Source organism: Rana temporaria, chromosome 1, assembly GCF_905171775.1.
Source record: "Rana temporaria chromosome 1, aRanTem1.1, whole genome shotgun sequence".
Taxonomy (NCBI): Eukaryota; Metazoa; Chordata; class Amphibia; order Anura; family Ranidae; genus Rana; species Rana temporaria.
Genome location: NC_053489.1, coordinates 247,677,359 through 247,686,104, shown reverse-complemented (window position 1 = coordinate 247,686,104; position 8,746 = coordinate 247,677,359). Strand labels below are relative to the sequence as shown.

At 44.2% G+C, this 8,746-nt stretch overlaps 1 protein-coding gene across 1 annotated transcript in view; it reads left to right on the top strand.

Moving 5' to 3' along the window:
• The first annotated feature begins 473 nt into the window (after window positions 1–473).
• The window catches only part of LOC120940256, a 70,097-nt gene continuing 61,824 nt past the window's right edge, over window positions 474–8,746 (top strand). Inside the window, exon 1 of the mRNA XM_040353000.1 lies at window positions 474–613. The gene's annotated coding sequence lies outside the window, so the exon portion shown is untranslated. The remainder of the gene's footprint in view (window positions 614–8,746) is intronic.

The window sequence follows — 8,746 nt, the reverse complement described above, 5'->3', positions numbered from 1 at the left end:
TGAAACCAGTAATGGAGCAAGTCTCGTTATTCTGGGAAATGGGATGTCTGATGTCTGTTGGACGGTTGGAGTGTCAGATGAGCTGTCGTGGGTTGATGGAAGGTCGTAAACGGTGGTGACCGTTACAGTATATTTATTCATTTTTTTTTTTTTCAAAAAGACCGTATCTGTTCTCATTACAAGCAGAGATCATTTTCTGGGACCATTGGCACACTGAATCTTTTTGTGAGATATCAATGTGCTAGCATTAGTATAACATATTGATGTGCTAGCATTAGTATAACATATTGATGTGCTAGTATTAGTATAACATATTGAATAGTTGTTGTGAACACAACATATACTCATGTTAAATATATTTTAGCATGGAAAAAATATCAATTTGTTTTGTTTTGTTTTGTTTTTAGGAAGTGACATCGGTACTGAATACGTAATTTTTGTTCTTTTATGCATTGTTTGTCCTGCATTTCACAATGTTGTAATTAACAGTAGTTTCATCACAGGAAGGGATAAGGAACTTATAACAACTGTCCACCCTGCACAAATGTTGCTTTACAAGACAGCCTAGACAGGAGAACCCAGCTGTGAATACAGAATAAGACCAATAAAACTGGTATGTATGGTACGATGTATATAGCACTATCTGTAATGCATTCATAAATATGTTTTCATTTGCTTACTTGTCCTCAAGTATGTTGTTTAATGTGATCTGAAAAGTTGATCATAAAAAAACCTTAATTCTCTAACTTATATATAATGTCCCTATTATTATCATCATATGTTGAATATATTTTGCTTTGGTAAGAATGTTTTAAACTGCTCTGCATCACATCTTTAAAGCAATCCATCCATTTTTTATTGTTTAAACCTTGATAAGTGTGTTAAAAATGTACGTGTTAATATATTTTTTAGGAATGTGTGTGTTATTTATATTGCTTGTATGGTACTGCACCAAATAAACAATGTACAGAAATATCCACATACAAGAGTTCATGCTATTTTTAAAATTAGGGAGCTTTACAATATTTTGAGACAGAAACTTTTTAGACCCTTGCCCTAAAGCAAGGTAATATTGGCAAACTAAATCCTAATATCAAACCCTAATTTACTAAAATGTAAGTAAGAACTGTGGTTTAGTCAGTTTATGCAAGAAAACATTGCAGAGTATGCATAAAGAAGGCATTAGGACTGAGTCTTGCAACTGAAAGCTGTGTTATCTCTGTGAACTGTGGAGGGCTCAGGGCTGATAATAGTGAACAGTAGAACAGCAACATCACCTGCCAGTCTCCACTGCTCTAGCTGATGTCAGAGGGGGTAAAAATCCCCACCCACCAACTGCGTCAGCCACACCGAGAGTGAGAAATCAGAGCTTTGTGTATGTGTGCCCGCATATAGAAAATGATAAAAAAAATCATTAAAAAAAAGGGGGCCAGATCCACAAAAACCTGACGTAACTTAAAAAATCCAATTTAAGTTACACTGCCTTAAAGTTTCTACCTAAGTGCCTGATCCACAAAGCACTTATCTAGAAATTTCAGGCTGTGTAACTAAAATTCCGCCGGCGCAAGGCGTTCCTATTCAAATGGGGCGAGTCCCATTTAAATGAGGCGCGCTCCCGCGCCGGCCGTACTGCGCATGCGCGAAGTTACATTACGCCGAGTTTTGAGGATCGCGACGGCTTAAAAAAGTTGCGTCGGGGAAAAAAAAAAATGACAGCGGCATGCATTCCTGAGGGAGAACTCCATGCCAATTTTCAAAGAAAAAACCGGCATGGGTTCCCCCCCCAGGAGCATACCAGGCCCTTAGGTCTGGTATGGGTTGTAAGGAGACCCCCCCCCACGCCGAAAAATTGACGTAGGGGGTCCCCCTACAATCCATACCAGACCCGTATCCAAAGCACGCTACCCGGCCGGCCAGGAAAGGAGTGGGGACGAGCGAGCGCCCCCCCCCTCCTGAGCCGTGCCAGGCCGCGTGCCCTCAACATGGGGGGGTTGGGTGCTCTGGGGCAGGGGGGCGCACTGCGGGCCCCCCCACCCCAGAGCACCCTGTCCCCATGTTGATGAGGACAGGACCTCTTCCCGACAACCCTTGCCATTGGTTGTCGGGGTCTGCGGGCGGAGGCTTATCGGAATCTGGGAGTCCCCTTTAATAAGGGGGCCCCCAGATACCGGCCCCCCACCCTAAGTGAATGGATATGGGGTACATCGTACCCCTATCCATTCACCTGGAGGCAAAAAGTAAAAGTTAATAAACACACAACACAAGGCTTTTTAAAATATTTTATTATTCTGCTCCGGATGCACCCCCCTGTCTTCGTTATTAGCTCAATTACCAGGGGGGGCTTCTTCTTCCGCTCTCCGTGGGTCTTCCACTCTCCGGGGGTCTTCTCCGCTCTCCGGGGGGGCTTCTCCGGACTCCGGGGGGCTTCTTCCCTCTTCCGCTCTTGTCTCGGCGAACCCCGGTTCTTCTGCAGCTCTCCGGTGCCTTCTTCTTCAGCGCTGGCTGCCTGCTATGTTTGTGTGTTAGCTCGATTTCAAACAGGCAGCCGGCGCGGTCTTCTGTGGCGTCAGGGTCTTCTCTTCCTTTCTTCCGATGTTGCCTCGTCGCCTGTTGTCGCTGTAATGATGGAAGCGCGCCTTGCATCCCATTTATATAGGCATCACCGTCCCATCATGCTCCGGTAGGTACCCACGTGGTGGGTGCACGTGGGTAGGCACCCACCACGTGGGTACCTGCCGGAGCATGATGGGACGGTGATGCCTATATAAATGGGATGCAAGGCGCGCTTCCATCATTACAGCGACAACAGGCGACGAGGCAACATCGGAAGAAAGGAAGAGAAGACCCTGACGCCACAGAAGACCGCGCCGGCTGCCTGTTTGAAATCGAGCTAACACACACAGATAGCAGGCAGCCAGCGCTGAAGAAGAAGGCACCGGAGAGCTGCAGAAGAACCGGGGTTCGCCGAGACAAGAGCGGAAGAGGGGAGAAGATGGAAGAAGCCCCCCGGAGTCCGGAGAAGCCCCCCCGGAGAGCGGAGAAGACCCCCGGAGAGTGGAAGACCCCCGGAGAGCGGAAGAAGAAGCCCCCCCTGGTAATTGAGCTAATAACGAAGACAGGGGGGGCCTCCGGAGCAGAAAAATAAAATATTTTAAAAAGCCTTGTGTTGTGTGTTTATTAACTTTTACTTTTTGCCTCCAGGTGAATGGATAGGGGTACGATGTACCCCATATCCATTCACTTAGGGTGGGGGGCCGGTATCTGGGGGCCCCCTTATTAAAGGGGACTCCCAGATTCCGATAAGCCTCCGCCCGCAGACCCCGACAACCAATGGCAAGGGTTGTCGGGAAGAGGTCCTGTCCTCATCAACATGGGGACAGGGTGCTCTGGGGTGGGGGGGCCCGCAGTGCGCCCCCCTGCCGCAGAGCACCCAACCCCCCCATGTTGAGGGCATGCGGCCTGGCACGGCCCAGGAGGGGGGGGGGCGCTCGCTCGTCCCCACTCCCATTCCTGGCCGGCCGGGTAGCGTGCTTTGGATACGGGTCTGGAATGGATTGTAGGGGGACCCCTACGTCGATTTTTCGGCGTAGGGGGGGTCCCCTTACAACCCATACCAGACCTAAGGGCCTGGTATGCTCCTGGGGGGGAATCCATGCCGGTTTTGTTTTTTACAAATTGCCGTGGAGTTCTCCCTCGGGAAAGCATACCAAATGCCGTCGCTGGAATGGGCTTTTACAAGGTGTGACTAACTTTACACTTTGTAGAACCAGCCCTAATTTTACACTTGCAAAATAACACTTACGGCGCAAAAAGGAAGCTAGAAAGCTTTGTGGATCGCCTTAAGTGCTAATTTGCATACTAGCAACGGCATTTCGACTCGAAATGCCCCCAGCGGCGGATGCGGTACTGCATCCTAAGATTCGGCAGTGTAATTCAATTACACATGCCGGATCTTCTGTCTAACTTTGGAAAAAGCCTTTTGAGGATCGTTTCCAAAGTTACACACAGACTGAACAGCAGTTAAGTCGGAGTATCTCTTTTGAGGATCTGGCCCAGGGTGTTTTATTACTTAAGGACCAGGTCTATTTTTCAAACTTGTTGTATACAAGTTAAAATCAGGTTTTTTTTTATAGAAAATTTACTTAGAACCCCCAAACATTACATAGATATATGCACCTTATATACTTTATATACGTACTTTCTGTCACACCGTAGTTGCGTAGCAGTCTTACAAGCGCACTTTTAAAAAAAAAATTAAAACAAGACAACAGTAAAGTTAGCCCAATTTTTGCTATATTGTGAAAGATAATGGTTACGCCGAGTAAATTGATACCCAACATATCACGCTTCAAAATTGCAACCGCCTGTGGAATGGTGACAAACTTTGTCCCTTTAAAAATCTCCATAGGCGACGTTTAAAAATGTCTACAGGTTACCAGTTTTAAATTACAGAGGATAACTTGGACTAGGATTATTGCTCTCGCTCTAACGATCGCGGCGATACCTCACATGTGTGGTTTGGACACCGTTTTCATAAGTGGGCACGACTTACATTTGTGTTCCATTCTTTGCACAAACTTGGTAGGACTGGCCCTTTAAAAAAAAAAAACGTATTAATATTTATTTGATTTTTGATTTTTACACTGTCTTTTAAAAAAAAAATGGGGTCACTTTTTTTCCTATTACAAGGAATGTAAACATCCCATGACAGGACCTCTTTAATGTGAGATCTGGGGTCTAAAATACATCAGATCTCACATTTACACTTAAAAGCAATAAAAAAAAGAGAAAAAGGGAAAGAATTTTTTTTATAGAAAAGCAGAGGCTCTGGCAGGAACACACAAAGGAAGCAATACAATATAAAGAGAACAGGATACTTTCTCATACAAGTACAGGAAGTCCCCGGTTTACAAACAAGATAGGGTCTGTAGGTTTGTTCTTAAGTTGAATTTGTTTGTAAGTCGAAACAGGTAAATTTTTTAGGTGTGCCTCCCACCTCATAAAAATAAATTCAAAGTTTTTTGGATAGCATAGGGAATGGTTAACACTGCTGTAAGGCCGCGTACACACGACCGGTCAAAACCAATGAGAATGGACCGAGGTTCAGTTTCATCGGTCCAAACCGACCGTGTGTACGGCCCATCGGTCTTTTGTCCTTCGGACCAAAATGTTAAAACTTGCTTTAAAATCGGACCGATGGACCGCTGACCATCGGTCCAAACCGATGGTTAATACACAAAAGCATCGGTTCAAAACCCGCGCATGCTCAGAATCAAGTCGACGCATTCTTGGAAGCATTGAACTTCGTTTTTTTCAGCACGTCGTGTGTTTTACGTCACTGCGTTCTGACCCGATCGGATTTTGAACTGATGGTGTGTACACACATCAGACCATCAGGCCACTTCAGCGGTGGACCGATGAAAACAGTGCGTCGGACCATGGGATAGCAAGCAGGAACATTTGACCATAATATAAATAAATAACTTAAATAATTTAAATAAATAAATAACAGACACTCCTCTGGGGTATTATGGCCGCGGCTGCTTTATTATAGGTTTTAACATTACACTTTATTCAAATTATTGAACTTTATTCCAAAATTTAACTCAAAACAGCCTACCACTACGGCTCAGGCTGCATTTATCATAAGAATTAAAAACATCCATTTGTAAACTTCAAACATAACTTATAACATACCCTTGTCCCTCCTTGCAATATATATGACAAAGCATTGCTATGCATATAATTGCAAAGGTGACACACCACCTCATAATATCAGCTCGCGACAAAAGTTAAACAAAAGGGAGGGGGGGGGGAACACCACAGCACCTATCCTCTGAGGCGAATTGATTCCGGTCACTCCGGGGCTGCCTTATATAGCCCTGAAAACAGCTGGCTAGAACTGGATTTTTCCAGCTGTGCAGTCACCCCTCAAAAAAGACCGGGAAACTCACGTGTACTTACTCCAAAGCACACGTGAGCCCCAGGTGCAGACTAAAACTGCCTAGCTCCCCCAGAGATAGGGGAACTTGAAACTGCCACTGCCTTGTTTCCTAGTCCTGCTGCCATCCCATGAGGAAAGGGGGGTTTGAAACCGTTTTCCCCCCTTTTTCTACATGGGATAGCAAGCAGGAACATTTGACCATAATATAAATAAATAACTTAAATAATTTAAATAAATAAATAACAGACACTCCTCTGGGGTATTACGGCCGCGGCTGCTTTATTATAGGTTTTAACATTACACTTTATTCAAATTATTGAACTTTATTCCAAAATGTAACTCAAAACAGCCTACCACTACGGCTCAGGCTGCATTTATCATAAGAATTAAAAACATTCATAAGACAGGGGGGACTTCAGGCCCACCTGTCACCAACACCCACAACCGCGGCCAATTCGATACAGGAACCTAAGCCTGTATTGAACACATCCAATCCAATGTCGGATAGGTGAATCCCATCAGCCCTAAAAAGGCCAGGGATAAACCCCTCTAATTCCGTGTGTCTGTAGCAAATAATACCCAGAGGAGAAAGTAACTTTAACAAAGCTCTGTTTATGCGACGCCTAATCTTCTCTAAAGGGCGCAGAGGGGGAAAGGAGAGCCATTTCAACCTCTGCACAATCTCTGAAAAAACAAAAACCGTGCGAGGGAAAGACAATTGCAGCCTATGGAGATCATCTCTAATTTGAAAGATGATGTCCAAAGTCCTCTGTTTTCCAACGTCATTCCCCCCCCAGATGTATAATGAAAACATCTGGAGGAGAAAAACGCCGCAGAATTTGACTGATTTCCCAAAATAAACCCGACCATAACATGCCCCTCCTACCAAACCAAATAACTTTAAAAAGTGTCGGATCCAAGCCCAGATTGCTAGTGTAGATTCGATCAACCGCTCTCTGATGAGCCCAAAAAATGAAGGAATGCCCAACGATCCAAATCGTTCGGACGTTACCTGTAATGAATTAGAAAGATTGGTTAGGACGAACGTACAACATATAACGATCCGACTTCCACCTACCAACCTGTTTAATTATATTGGAATCTAAACCCAACCTGGCAGCTTCCGTTGCTGCCCCTATTCTAAAGGAATGTGAAGATAAAAACTCCGTATTTAAATTAAGAGCCTTCAGACACTTGCGGAACACACTATTAAACTGAAATTTGGTCAAAGGGCGACCGGACTCATGAATAAATAAATTCTGAGGTAAAACAGGTCTTATACTAATATAATTATGCAATAATTTAACTGGACATGACAACGAGCTTTCACAAGCCGCCAAATCGACCCAACAGCCCTTACCCAACTGGTCTGTTTTAGACCGCCGCAGAAATAATCGGACCGCCGAGTCGGAAAGAAAGACATCTGAAACTTGAATAATGTTTAATTCCGACACCCGAAGCGCTGCGAAGAACATTAAGGAAAAAACAGCTTGGAAAAGTATTGCCTCAAAATTAGAAAAACAAACCTGTCCTGTTACCGCGCATAAGCTATTCAGAAGCGCCGGTGTCACGGGCATCCGACGATCCTGCGTAAAATGTCCTTTCTTGTAACCTTTTAAGGCTTGATGTACGGAAAAGAAACTCAGACAGGATGGTAAACCATTCAGTTTGAAAAAGAAAGACACTCCCGCTAAAGTTTTATTAATATAAGCCCAAGAATAACTTTTTTCAAATAATGATTGCACAAACATCAAAACTAAATATTCCGAGCACATGCCAGCCGGCTGTCGTAAGGAGTTCAAAAAGGCTAACCACATCAACCAGGCCGATCGATATCCAACCCAGGTCGAGTGGGCCACAGAATTAACGATATACTCAGACACAGGTTTCAGACTAATTCCCATAAATGAGGAGGGCAATGTAGACCTGTCAGATCCGCTTCCGGAAAAAGCCGAAAAAAACGGTCCATCTGTTGGCGAGATAAAGCATCCGCCAAATCATTATCTTTCCCCGCCACATGCACCGCTTTCAACCATATATTTAAACTTAAGCATTTGAAAATAACGTGGCGGAGCAAGATAATGACCGGCGGAGATTTGGAAGACAAACAATTGATCGCGAACATGACCCCCTTGTTATCCGTTCTAATAATGATTCTTTTATTCTTAAAAACCGCCCCCCACAGCTCAAGAGCCACAACTATGGGGAACAGTTCCAAGAAAACTATATTTTTCAAGATACCCTTCTGTTTCCAGCTGCAGTGCCATCGTTCAGCACACCAATGGCTTCTCCATATGGCGCCAAAGCCGCAAGAACCGGCAGCATCCGTAAACAGAAGGAGCTCCCTGTTGGAAATAAAATCATTTTGCCAAACCATCTTTCCATTAAAATGTTGCAGGAATTGTAACCAGACCAGAATGTCCTCTTTCATGTCAGATGTGACCCGTATATGTGAAAAGGGGGATTTCAAACCTGAAATGGCAAGGTATAACTTCCTCGAAAATACCTTACCCATCGGCATTATTCTAGTAGCAAAAGCTAAAGATCCTAACAACGACTGCATATCTTTAAGACAAACCTTCTTTTTTCTGAGCACCGCTACCAGCAACCCTTTCAACTTATCCAATTTCGCTTCTGGTAACCGAAATTCCATTAGCTCTGAGTCAATTGTTATACCTAAAAACTCCAGACAAGTAGATGGCAAAGCTGTCTTTTCAAGTGCTAAAGGAACCCCGAAAAAATTACAAATTTCGAAAAATGTATGTAAAGATCTATAACAATCGTCCGAATCAGCTTTTCCCA